Raw genomic sequence first — 14,576 nt, 5'->3', positions numbered from 1 at the left:
TGGCTCAAGTGGTAAAGCACCTACCTAAGAAGCATGATGCCCTGAGTTAAAACCACAGTACCATCAAAAAATAAATAAAAACAAGCATATGAATTAAAAGTAAATGGATGGAGATGGGGTGAATGTGGACAAAGTACATTACATGCACATATGTGTACAGAAATATCACAATGAAATACCTTTGTGAAATTAATATACATTAATAAAATGCTAATTTTAAAATTAAATGGAGAAAATGTATCATGCTAACACTGCAAAAGAAATCAGGTGCTAGGTACATGGCTGAGTAGTAGAGCATGTGTCTCCAAAGTTACCAAGAAAGAGGCATTAGGTAATAATGCAGTGATCAGTTCTGCAACATGTGACAATTCTGAACATGCACGCATCTTACAACAGAATCTGAAAATACATGAAAACAACATTCTTAGAAGTGCAAGAAAAAGATGAACCCACAAGCACAACTGGAGACTTCAACAATCCACTCTCAAAGTGGACAGACCCACCAGGCATATAATCAGTAATGACACAGCTCAATTCAACAAAAGTTGGGTTCCAGTGCATGCAATTGGTGTCAATAGATCACTGCTTCCAGCAAAATACTACACATTCGTCCCAAGTGCACATGGACAACTACTAATACAGGCCATCTTCCCATCCATAAAGCACACCCGAACAGATTTAAAAGACTAGATAGCACACAATGTCTGCTTTTAGACCAGAGTGGAACAAATAAAAAATATAATTGAAAAACTCCAAATATGTGGGGATTAAACAATGTACTTACAGACAGTAAAAAAAGAACTCTCAAGATCAATTTTTAATTTTATCTAAATGAAAATGAAATGACATTTTATGAAAATCTGTAGGATGCAGCAAGAACAGTGGTCAGAGGACAGCTGATGGCATGGAATGTGTGTAATAGATGAAAACAAGAATCTAAATCAATAATCTAAGTACTTCCTAATTTATTCCCTAATAAATTAGGAAATTATAGGAGAAAGAAAAAATTAAATCCAGCAAAAATAGAAAACAATGACAAGAACTATAAGTGGAATCAGTGAAATTGAGACAGAAACTCAACAAACAAAACTGATAATGGAGAAAAAGGTCCTTACAAACATTAATGAAAAGGAAAAATAGAAGAGATGAGCCAAGTCAGGTTATAATTGTTAAACAAAAATGACATTTTTTTCATTCACAAAATTGAAGAACAGGAGTGGAGAACATGTCCTGCCTGGGGGGACTGGTAACAGTGAGATGGGGGAAGAGGTTGGGAAAGGACATGGGGGATGAATATGGTGCAAATACTGTGTACACATGTATGTAAACAGAAAAATAATACCTGTTGAAACTGTTCCAAGAATGGGGGAAAGGTGATAAAGGAGAAAGGTGGAGGTGATGATTTCAAGTATGATATATTTGAAATATTGTAAGAACTTTTGTAAATGCCACAATGTACCACACCCAGCACACCATAAACAAAATAGAAAAAAAAATAGTGGCTGAAAATAGAAAAAAATCAATAAAATTGCTAGTTATTGTGCCTCATGCCTGTAATCCCAGCTACTTAAGAGAAAGAGATGGACAGGACAACAGTTTGAAGTCAAGTTTGGGGTGGTCACATGATCCCCACTACTTGCAAGGCTGTAGGCAAAAGGATCACAGTCTGAGGCTAGCTTAGCAAGGACCACAAGATCCTATCTGAAAAATACATAGGACAAAAGTGGCTTGGGTTCATGGTTCAAGCAGCAGAGCACCTGCATAGGAAATACAAGGCTCTGAGTTCAAATACAATTACAACCAAAAACTGAAGAAAATCCTTAAGCATATAGTCAGGTTATGAGAAAAGAAAAGACAAAGGGCAAAGTATTAATAATAGAAATGAAAAAGGGGTCACTACAGATTCTATGAGCATTAAAAGAATAACACAGGAATACTATGAACTACTATAGGAATACTATGTCCACACATTCAATAAGCTAGGTAAAATGGAGAAATGCCACAAAAGACACAATCAGTCCAAATTCACAAGTTAGAAACACATTTATGTTAAAGGAATTAAGGGGTGGGAAGGTGGCTCAAGGGGTGGAGCGCCTTCCTGGGTAGAACAAAGCCCTGAGTTCAAACTCTACCACTACACAAAGAAGAAAGAATTCAAAAAACAATGAATAACCTTTCAAAAACAGAAAGTATGAGTTCCAGAGGAGTTCACTGGTAAATTCCACAATTTCCAGAAAAAATTCTATGATTCCCCAATAATCTCTTCTAGAGGACAGAAGCATAATCAGTAAATCCTAATTTATTCCTTAATTACAGCATTACCCTAACACCAAAACCAAACAAGGCTGGTGGAATGGCTCAAGAGGTAGAGCACCTGCCTGGTAAGCATGAAGCCCTCAGTTCAAATCCCAGTGCCATCAGAAAAAAATATCCAGAAAGGTTCAATATTTGAAAATCAAATAGTATGCTTGGAAATACCGATGAGTCAAAGAAATATTCACAAGGGAAATGACAATATATTTGTGACAACTGTACACATTTTTACCAATGTCTTTCTGGAAGATTATATGGACCACAAGACTCTCCAATTCTTCTCTCTATATTGGAAACATGAGCCCTGAACCTTGCCCAGCCTCAGTGGCTTGGTTGGCCAATGGAACATGGCAAAGGTGATATTTGGGGACCTCAGAGGTAAGGTTGCAAGAAGTCATACAGTTTCACTCATGTCTCTTGGAACACTAATTTTGGGGGAAGCCAATCACCAGGTAGTACATTTAACTACCCTGTGACCTCCTTGGTACACAACCATATAGAAGTAGGTGGGCTTGTGGACAACCCAAGCAAGCCTTTAGCATCACCAGTGCTGGACACTAGTGAGTCTCCTCAAACTCCAGCACCCACTGAGTTTTCAGATGATCCTCCCCAGTTCTTACTTCACTTCATCTGTGCCTGAGATAAGCCAGGTGACAGTGTCTCCCTAAATCATGGAGCAAAGACAGTGTTTCTAGTCACCACAATTGGAACTGACTTTTATTTTTCTTTCTGTGTATGGTGTTAGGGTTTGACTTAGTGCCTCATGATTGTTAAGCAGACACTCTTAACTACCACCTTGAGCCACTCCACAAGCACTTTTTTAGTAATCAATTGTTTTCAAGATAGGGTCTCAGGAAGTATTTTTGAAACTTGATCCTCCTAATCTCTGCATCCTGGGTAGTGAGGATTAGAGGTATTTTACATAGGCACCTGGCTGAGCAGAGCTTTTGCACAGACGGAATAACTAAAACATGTAAACCAGGAGTGTTGTGGGAATAAGAAGTACAATGTGCAGCACTGCTGGGAAATCAAGTAGAGGTTTGGCCTGCAGGACTCCTAACGAAGGCTGGAAGTGAATCAGCACTCTTGGTGAGGATAAATGTGTTGCTAATACCTGGAGAAAGACTTGTGGATCACAGACTGGAGAATAGTCAGCAAGACTACTAACTCTCAGAGCATGGAAATCTGAGAGAGAGGCTAACATCTCAGGGTCTCCCTAAGGAGACTTCTGGGAAGAAGGTGGAAAGGACTACCAGCCTCCTCTGTCTGCCTCTGAGAAAAGTGAGAGGAGAGAGATAAATTGAAGAAGACCATTAAACTTTCAAACAGAATTTACACAAAATATAAAAGACCTGAGTTTGAAATAAACCTGTGTCTCATGCCTGGTTTTTTTGCTAGCAAGACATTTTAAGAAAAAAATAAGGTACAATTTAAAAGTGTTTTACAAGAAGATCAAAAAGATATTCTCCATTCTAAGGGCTTTAGGGTATGAGTTACAGATAGTCCCTGTTAAGCAAGGTTGCCTTTGAGAAGGGGAGGCCAGAGAGCAAGGACCTGTCAAAAGAGTATGTGAGGGGAGGATGGATTGCTGCTGTCTAATGGATTTTGGTACACAGGAAGTATACCCTTTAAAAAACATGATTACATTGTGTCCTTGCCTGTAAGCAGATCTGAGGGTTAGAAAAAAATGAAAAGTAGGGACAGCAAGGGGTGTAACTCAGTGGTAGAGTGTATCCTTAGCATTCATGAGGCCCTGAGATCAAATACAAACACACACACACAGACACAAAATGAAAGGGGGCCTACTGGATATTCATTTTAATGTAAGTAAGCCATAGGTGGAGAAAGTTCATCAACTGCAAACTGAGGCACTTCTTAAGGAAAGATAACATCAACTCAGAGAATGGCAAGAGCCCAGAAAGAAGAATAAAGATACAAAGGCATCTTTCCCAGGGACTAAGACTAGGCTTTAATAAAAAAAAACTGGTGCAAGTGTTTCATGGGAATAAACACTCAGATCAGTGCATGCAGGGTGCCTCCTACTTCCCCAAGCTCCCCATGTTCATTCCACTGTCTTCACTTTGTGCAGGGTATGTGTGGACAGTGACATAATAAGAGAACATGATGTAGAGGTCCAGGGTATACAGGATTAATGTGAAGACTGGCCAGGGGGACAAGATCCAATCCTCCCTGGTACCAAAATGACTCCTTTCACAGTTAGCAGTGCAGTTCTTATGGTCCCCTGCATCCTGCAATGTAGGGGAAGGGGTGATAACCAATTTCTGAATGAATGTGCAGTGTAGCCCACATGTCACTTGTAGTAACCTTTTAGGTGTTTCCCCCTAGTTAGGACTTCATAAATATAACTGGCATCTCATGAGTTGAGTTATAGCAGAGCAATTTGTGGGAAGGAACATCCTCAAACAGAAATCAGTTATATAGTGTCTGTTCATCAATCAAATCTGCTAATTGCCTTAAGGCCACTTGCAGAAACACCCATGTTTCCATACAGCCTGGCTCAAACCACATAAAAGACAGTAAGACCCCAGAGTACAGTGCTCTTGAGATGCATGGCTGTAGCCCACGGTTTCTCCCATCAGGGCATCACTTTCACTTCCCACTTTCAATAATTTTTGCTATGTACTTCTTGTCTCTCAGGTCAGTTCTTTGATTGTGACCCCAGAGAATAGCCTGACCTAATTGCTAGGCCCCCAGTTAACAACTACAACCTGATTAATCAACATTCCTACTAGTGTCAAAACATGAAGGAAAAGACTTACGGAGAAACTGAGAGGCCAACCATATTTTGAAATTTGGTGAAATGTAAGTCATTTGTGGCCAGATGGAAAACTTTGTGCCACTAGTGACCTTCCAGCTGGGACCAAAGGCATTGTGTAGCTGATGACACTGCTCTGAAGCAGACCAAAGACACAATGAACCCCCAAAACATACACAACACAAACCACACTGGTCTGTCCAGTTCACTGACCCTCAAAATTGTGACAGGTAATGAGAAGTTCTATTTAAGCCAGTAACATTTCTAGTTGGAACACTTTAAATGTCATTAGAGACCACAGCAAGTACCTTAGATTGAAACATGGAGTTTGGAGGCTTAGATTTAACTTTAGGCTCAAAATAAATGAATAGTAAAACATATTTCACAATTCTGTTCTGTTTCAAAATACAATTGTGAATTTAGAATATTCAACTAGTAAAATGATCACTTTTTATTCTTAACCAACTATAAACTACAGTTATAGTCCCTAAACATAGCCATAACTGGTACAAACATAGATTTTTTTGTTATTCATTCTTAAATAGTTAGGTAAAATAGCAGAGAATTAAATGCAATCTTTAAATGAGTTTTTAAGAATGATCCTTTTGAATTATATAAAACTGTATATTAATAAAAAGTACAAGTACAGTCACTGAGAAACTTATATAAACAAGTTAGACAATATGAAAATTTGTGTTTCTGGTTCTTTTTACTTGCATATTTTTTCACTGACCTTTTCTTAAATGTGTCCCACTAACTCCTGAATGCTTTCTTCTAGGGGATTTCTGAGGATGTCACCACACATTCTGTTTAGATGCACTGTTCTGTGCAAAGATACCCTTCAGGTTTTGCTAGAAATGACATCTGCAGTTACCATGTTTATTCATGAGCATGGTCAGATCCTCTCTCTACCTGTACAGTGTGAAAACAATAGGAAAAAAATGAAAAGAATAAATAAAAGTTGCAGAAGTTGACACCAGATGACCTTAGACCTGGCAGAGGGAGGTGTCCAGGAAAAATCCCATTTTTGGTGGTTGGATCATTGGCAGGATGGCTGTAGTGCTGTATATAAGGAAGTGTTAATGACAGACAGACAGCTGGATCCATCCAAGAGATCCACAGAGTGAGAATAATGGGGCATAGATTGAAGTACTTGGTTGAGTTATGTTAAGGAGCAGAAAAAGCAGAGGAATTCAGGGCAATAGAGAAGACATCATAAGAAAGGCTATGACAGGGACTAACAAAGAATGTCAAGGAGCACATCACAAGCAGTGGCTTCAAATATGGCAAATGGCAGTGGATGTGGACAACAATTTATGTTATTAGTGGGCTTCTGAATAGCTGAACTAAAACAATGTGAGAGGGTTAAATAACAAGTGATCAGTGAGAAGCTCTGCCAGGAAATTTAACTCTGAAAAGTGTGCACATGTACATGTGGGTTGACAGGTAGAGAGTCACTGAATAACCTGGAGTGAGTTCAATCTTCAGATAATCCAGGTTTTACTCATGAATCAAATATGGCTTTCCAAAAGCTGCCTGAAACCACACTATTTTAGCAACTCCAGAAAAATTTATGAAGAGAGTATTGCATTAGCGCCAGATGACCATTTCCACTGAAGAACATTAAAAATGTCATTTCTAGATTGGTTGCAAAAAATCTCACTACACCATCTATGAAAACAAGTAATGTTTTAGCTTTTGATGAAGTTTTTATGTTCCATGAGAAGTTAGCATGCTGTCTTCTCAGGTAACAATCAAATTATGTAACAACTGTGTCTTCCCCTTGACATTGCATCAGAAAGAACAGAGATAGGACCAAGCATGGTGGCACACACCTGTAATCTTAGATACTCAAGAGTCAGAGATAAGAAAATTGTAGTTCAAAACAAGCATATATAAAAAATTAGAAAGATCTTATTTGAAATAACAATCTAGGTGTGAAGGATTATACCTATAATCATAACAAAAAAGGAGATGGAGGTAGGTGCATTATGGCAAAAACACAAGAGCCTGCCCAAAAAATAACTAAAGGAAAAAGGACTGGAGGCATGGCTCAAGTGGTAGAGTACGTGTGTAATAAGCACAAGGTGTTCAAACCTCAATACTGTACTCCCCACCAAAAAAAGTCCAAAGACAAATTTGTACATACACAGATGTTTTTTAGCATATTAACCACTGCCTATGGCTAGATGAAGTGATTCAAGTGTTAAGAGTGTCTGCCTAGCAAGTGGTAGATTGTGTGGCCCTGAGTTCAAACTCCAGTACTGCCAAAAAAAAAAGGAAAACTCTGCCAATGTCTACATGCCAACTATATCTTATTTATGTGCATTACCCTGAAGCTGTTTTAATCATTTCTAAAATTCCATTTGTATTTACAGACTTCACAAAGCTCATGAAATACTATGTAAAATAAAGTGAATAATAAACAAACAAGTCAATGTAAATTGCTTCATTTGTTTATTTATTTATTTATTTATTTTTGTGGTACTGGGGATCCAACCCAGGGCTTGTGAATACTAGACAAACACTTAACCACTGAGCTACATCTCCAGCCCCTTTTATTTTTCTTAGAAGCACATTCTGGAGGTATAGCTGAGAGAGCAGACTGATGAGTCAACAGGCATAGTTTGGTCCAATTCTCCTGCTTAAAACCCTACATGTTAGCTGGAAATAATGACAAGAAAACCCCCCAATCTGTTGGAGAATTGTCCCTTATACAAGAAAAGGTAACAAAGACTCCAATGAATACATACCCAGAAGTCTATTAATTAGTACAGATTAAAAATAAAATTTACGTTTTTATGTGTGTGGGTCAGGACAAGCTGTAATAACTGATTTCAATTTATGTCCTAAATGAAATGATGGATCAATATCAGTGACTGAAGGTATTTTCACATTGATTTCACTGGCTTCTCCCCAGTGTGATTTATCTCACAATTGGTGAGGTGTGTCTTCTGCACGAAGTATTTTCCGTAATGATTACACTGACAGGGTTTCTCACTAGCATATATCCCCACAGGCCTACTAGGGAGATACGTGTTCTTACATATGTTCAACTCCTCAGGCTTCACTCCTAAATAGCCTGCATTCTTTACAGTCAAATTTGAAATATGGCTGGAATTCAAATGAAAGGCATGTCCTAATATGTCTTTAGTTGGTATGTTGTTCATAGTAATTCCAGTTTCCTACAAACGTCTGTTTTGACTTTCCTCACTGGTCTCAATTATTTCATCCACATTCTGGACAACTAAAATGAGAAAAAAGAAAATAACCATATACATGAAACACATCTAAACATTTCTATGGAATGTGCATTTTTATACAAAGAAGTTTCTTCCCCTCCTATTGGCATAAGATTTCATAAAAATCACAACAGGTATTGGCTTGTAAGTAAATAGTTTTCTTCCTACTGACTTAATGTAATAACATCACACAGACAAGATTGTATAATGTTGAACTGTTTTTCCTTGGTTCTTTAATTTTGATTCAATGAGGAACTATCTGGTTAAAATGTTCACATACAGCCAAGTCATGGATTTCCATTTAGTGCTTCTCCCCTGCCATTTCTTTCCCCAATTATTTCCTCTATTGTTTTGACAATGTTGGAGTCTCCCGCCTCTGTTTTTCTCACTATTCTACTTTGAAGGGTTCAAGAATTTTCAAGACCAGCTACTTGCAGAATAAAAATGAGGTCCAACTAACTGCCACCTCAACAGGAACATGACTTTGGGACAGAGTTTTACATCTATGTTTGTTTAGTTTTCATCTTACCTGAGGAATAACTATAGGAATCTAGGGAGTTTATGAAATATAAACTCTCTTCTTTCCCACTATAGATGAAAACAGCCCTCTACAAAGACCTAATTTAACTTCACTTACTCTGCTTCTCAGAAACAAGTTTTTTCTTCATCCCACCAGCCTGGACATACACCATTGAAGCCCACTATCTTTTTACAGTGCTTTTCTGGTTCCTTTTGAGATCAAGAGCCCCAGCACTCCCCTCCCCAATTCTTGGTGCAGATACCCATGATTGATAAGCAACTTCTCCTGAATGATGTCATCTTGTGCCCTGGACTGTCAGCTTTCTCCTACTTTCATAGAAAACTGAGTCTTCTCAACATTTCTCCTTTTTTGCTTATTATAATATCCACTAAGAGAAGATGGAAATGCTAACTTCACAGTTCACTTCAAACAGAATTCTGAGCTCTTAAACATGAAACCCTTGGTTTACTTGGGCTTGGGACCAGGAATGTCATAGCTCATCCCCAAATGCAGACCCATAAGCTGGATCCTCTATTTTAATGGTGCCTGACACCATGGATCACAAGGCTAAGTCTGGACTTTATTCTTTCCTATGAACTCCTGAGGTGAACTGCTCCATAAGTTTAAATAAAAGCTTCAAGCTACTAATTTCCAAATTTCTGCTTCCAAGATGGATGTAAACTCTCAAATGCATGATTATGTATAAAATTTTGAAAACAAGAGCTGAAACTCCAGCTATGCCAAAATAAACACTTAATCTCACTAAGAATATAGTCCAGTGATTCAGAACTTGACTAGTACACTTGAGGCCCTGGGTTCAATGCCCAGCACACTGAATAAAAACAAACAAACAAACTCTACTTAAAACTCTTTTGGGATGAGTCTAATACTGGCTTCATGGAATGAATAAGGTAGTGTTCTTTCCCTTTCTATTTCCAGGAAAAGTTTAAGGAGTGTTGCTACTAGTTTTTATAGGTCTGGTGGAATTCAGCAAAGAATCCATTATATCCTGGACTTTTCTTTTTTGGGAGACTCTATTGCTGCTTCAATTTCATTACTTGTTATAGATCTGTTTAGGAGGTTAATAACCTCTTGGTTCAGTTTGGATGTTTATAAGTACCCAGAAATTTGTCCATTTCTTCAAGAATTTCCAATTTATTGGAATATATGTCCTCAAAGTAGTCCCTGATGTTTCCCTGAATTTTCTTGATGTTTATTGTTTACTCCCCTTTTTCTGTTTCTGATTTTACTCATTTGGGACTTTTCCCTCCTTATTTTAGTCAGAAAACTGAAACTAGATCCATACCTATAACCCTGTACTCGTATCAACACAAAGTGAATTAAGAACCTTAATATCAGACTTAAAACTGCAGTTATAATAGGAAAGAGCAAGGAATACTCTGGAAGCAATAGGTATAGACAAGAACTTCTTGCATAGAACTCCAGCAGCTCAGAAATTAAGAAAAAGAATGGACAAATGGGACTACATGAAATTAAAACTTCTGCACAACAAAAGAAATGGCCTCTAAATTAAAGAGACCACCCACAGAATGGAAGAAAATATTTTCTAGCTATACATCAGACAAAGGACTGACAGCCAGAATATACAAGGAGCTCAAAAAACTAACCCCCCCCCAAATCAATGAATCAATAAAGAAGTGGGCAACTGAACTAAACAGAACTTTTTCAAAGGAAGAAATCAAAATGGTGAAAAAACACATGAAAAATGCTCACCATCTCTGTCCATAAAGGAAATGCAAATCAAAACCACAGTAAGATTCTCCCTCACTCCTGTTAGAATAGCTCTCATCGAAAACACCACCACCAACAAATGCTGGCAAGGATTTGGGGAAAACAGAACTCTCATATATTGCTGGTGGGAATGTAAGCTAGACCAACCACTTTGGAAAACAATATGAAGGCTTCTTAAAAAACTAAACATAGATCTGCCATATGATCCAGCAATCCCACTCCTAGGAATATAAACAAAGGAATGCAACTCAGGTTATTCCATAAGCACCTGCACACCCATGTTTACAGCAGCACTATTTACAGTAGCCAAGCTATGGAAACAGCCAAGATGCCCCAGTACTAATGAATGGATTAAGGAAATGTGGTATTTATACACAAGGAAATTTTACTTAGTCATGAAGAAGAATGAAATCTTATCATTCACAAGTAAATGGATGGAACTGGAGAACATCATCTTATGCAAAGTCAGCCAGGCAAAGAAGGACAAAAATCATATGTTTTCCCTCATATGAGGACTTTTGACCTAAAACAAATACAGTAATATTATTGGACATGGGTCACACACTAAGGGGAGAACACATACAAGAGGAATAGGGAAAGGTAAGAAACCCAAAACATGAAAGTGTTTGATTAACCCACTGTAGAGGAGCTAATACAGTATTCTTAAACTGACAGGGGTCACTATGGGAAGGTGACCAGGAAGTGGTGAAGAGGTCTGATAGAGATGAACCAATTTGGGCTGTAATACACATGTGCATGGAAGCAATGCTGGGAATCTCTCTGTATAGCTATCCTGATCCCAAACTAGCAAAAATGCTGTCTTTCTTATTATTGTTTATGTCTTCTCTCAACAAAATTGGAGAAAAGGGTAGAACAGGTTCTGCCTGAAAGTGAGGGGGTGGGAGGAGAGGAAGGGGTAGGGGGCAGGGAGGAGAGATGTCCCAAAGAATGTATATACATATGAATAAATGAATAAATAAACAAAAAAAGAATATAGTTTTCTAGGGCTTCTGCTTTTTTGTGGTTTCAGCCAGTCTGGTGGGAGAAACTTGGGCATTTCTGCAGATGGGTTTAGGGCAATGAGCAGATTTGATTGGAAGTCAGATGTTATATAACTAATTTCTGATTAAGCATGTTTCTTTCCATAAATTCCTCTGTTATAACTCCATTCATGATGTTCCAGTAATATTTATTAAGTCCTAAGTAGGGGAAAATACTTAAAAGTTACTACAGGTGACAGGTGGGCTACACTGCACTTGCCTTCAGAACTGGTTGGCACTGGTTATCACGTCACTTTGCAGGATGAGGGGACCATTAGAACTGCAATATTAACTGTGTAAGGAGCCTTTGTGGGGCTGGGGAGGTTTGGATGTTTTTTCCTTTCCAGTCTTCACATTAACTTCATATTAGTATGCCTTGGACTCCTACATCACGGTGGCCTGTTATCTCCCTTCCCACATACACCTAGCACACAGCGAGGACAATGGCATGAATGTGCTGGGCTTGGGCTCTGGGTGGCGCCATGCATGCACTGATCTGAGTGTTTATTCCCATCAAGCACCTGTGCCAGTTTGTTATTATTATTATTATAGCCTTGTGCTAGTCCCTGGGAAAGAGTCTCATGCTTCTTCATTCTGCTCTCTGGGCTCTTGGCATCCTCTGAATGATGTTATTTTTCCTTAAGAAATGCCTCAGTTTGCAGTTAATGAACTTTCTCCACCTTTGGCTTGCTTACATTGAGTTTTCAATGGCCTCATTTCCATTTGATGTGTGTGTGTGTGTGTGTGTGTTGATCTCAGGGTCTCATGAATGCTACTCATACACTCTTCCACTGAACTGCACCTTGAATTGTTCCTACTTTCAGTTTTTCTGACTCTCTTCTCCTTGAGCACAGGCAATGACACAGTGTTATCACTTTTTTGTAAAGGCTGTGGTCATTGAGATGTGCTTAAAAAATAAAGCCAGGAAGTCCTGAGTCCAAACTCCAGTCCCACCCTCCCCCACCAAGAGAAAAAAGTCTCTAAAAGGAGTTTACACTGTCACACCCTGGAGCTGTGCTGCGTGGAGTTGTGCTGATTCTTGCAATGCCCTCAAGGCCCCCTTTCCATGTCCTGAGGCAAATAATTTGGCTCAGTCTTAAAAACACTTACAGCTGGAGCAAGCTTCTCTTGATTACAACTTTACACATGCTTCCCTCCTGAACAAAAGGCAAGTTTTCAGAACCTTTGCCCTGCTTTTTGTGGGTGGCTAAAAGCGGCAATCCATATCCATGCCACACCCTGAGTGCTGTGCTGCCTTCAACTGACCTTCATCAGATGAACTAGCCCACCTCTTACAAAATCAGCCTCACACAAGTATCAGGGAATAGACAAAATGTACACAAGCTCTTTGTCAGATTGTTATTTTCATGATCTGCAGTCTGGTTCCCAAGAGAATCCTGGTTCCCATCTGAACCTTGTAGTGCAGCTTTGTGTCTGCTTTCCTATCAGCAATCTGGCCTTCCAAATCCTCACCAGAACTATCCATTGAGTTCAATTTACAGTGTCATAGGGCTTATCTAGCCCACACCTTCAAACTTTTCCTAACTCCTCCAAACCAACTCCAAATGTTCTGAACCACACTGACAGGTGAAGTCACACCCATGAGCCCACCTTCTGGTGTCAACTTTCTGTATCACTTAGCCTTTCAATACTGTAACAATCTACCCATAATCATCAACTTACAAGGAGTGAAGATTGTTTGGGATCACTATTTCAGAGATTTAAGTCCATGGTCAGCTGATTGCATTGATTTTTTTGACCTGTGGTGAGGAAGAACATTATAGTAGGAAGCATATGGTGGAACAAACTTCTCACCTCATAGTATCTGAGAAGCAGAGAGCTTGTTTTTATAACCAGCCTCCTTCCCCAATACTCTTTAAACCATCCTCAATAAAATAAGCAATTGGTTTCTCTCCAGAAAACATGGCAGTCCAGAAGGCAGTGGAAGAAAGCATTTAAAATGGCTGAAAGAAAAAAGCAAATCAACTTTTAAGGATGAAGGAGAAATTGGGGCATTCCCAGATAAACAAGAAGGAAAGAAGTTTCTTATCAGTAGATGGGCCTTACAAGAAATGCATTGCAGCCTACAGGCTGCAATGAAAAACCATAGACAGTATCTCAAAGCCAACTGAAGAACATTGATAGAGGCAACTTATAAGGTATTAGAAAGGCCAGTACTATTGCACTGTGACTTTATCACTCTTCTCTTTATGTATTATTTTAATGTTAAATTTATCAAGAGTGACAAATTCATGAAAGTGTAACACAACACATACAGGTATAATCTGTGATGTAGAATATATAAAGGGAAGGAATGGAGCTATGCAAGAGAAGAGTATTTTCATACCACTGAAATTAAATTGATATTATTCCAACTAGGTTGCTATGAGTTTAAGATATTCATTGTAATCCCAAAGACAACCAAGAAAAAAAGAACTGAAAAAAATACAGAAAAGGAAAAAAAAAAGGAATCAAAATGATACAGTTCAAAAACTCAACTGAAAGGACTGGGATGTAGCTTCTTGTGATGTAGTTTTTACCTAGTTTGCATGAGGTCCTAGAGTAAAATCCCCAGCACTGAAAAACCAACTAAATCCATACAAATGATGATGCAGTAATTAAAAATAATAGGCATATAAGCCTGATGCTGGTGGCTCACATCTGTCATCTTAGCTACTTGGGAGGCTGAATTAGGGAGGATGAGAGTTCAAGACCAGCCCAGAGAAACAATTCATTAGCTCCCATCTCTAAAATAACCAGGGCAAAATGGACTACAGGTCTGATGCAAGTGATTGAGCACCTGCTTTGCAAACACAAAGCCCTGAGTTCAAACCCCAGTACAAGAAGAAAAAAAATGACAGAGCAATAGAGAACAAATAGCTAAATGGTGTGAGTTAGATGCTCCCTTTAAGGAACTCCTATGAAAACAAATG

This window comes from Castor canadensis, chromosome 2, assembly GCF_047511655.1.
Source record: "Castor canadensis chromosome 2, mCasCan1.hap1v2, whole genome shotgun sequence".
In the NCBI taxonomy this organism is placed as follows: Eukaryota; Metazoa; Chordata; class Mammalia; order Rodentia; family Castoridae; genus Castor; species Castor canadensis.
Note: the sequence above shows the minus strand (reverse complement) of the source record.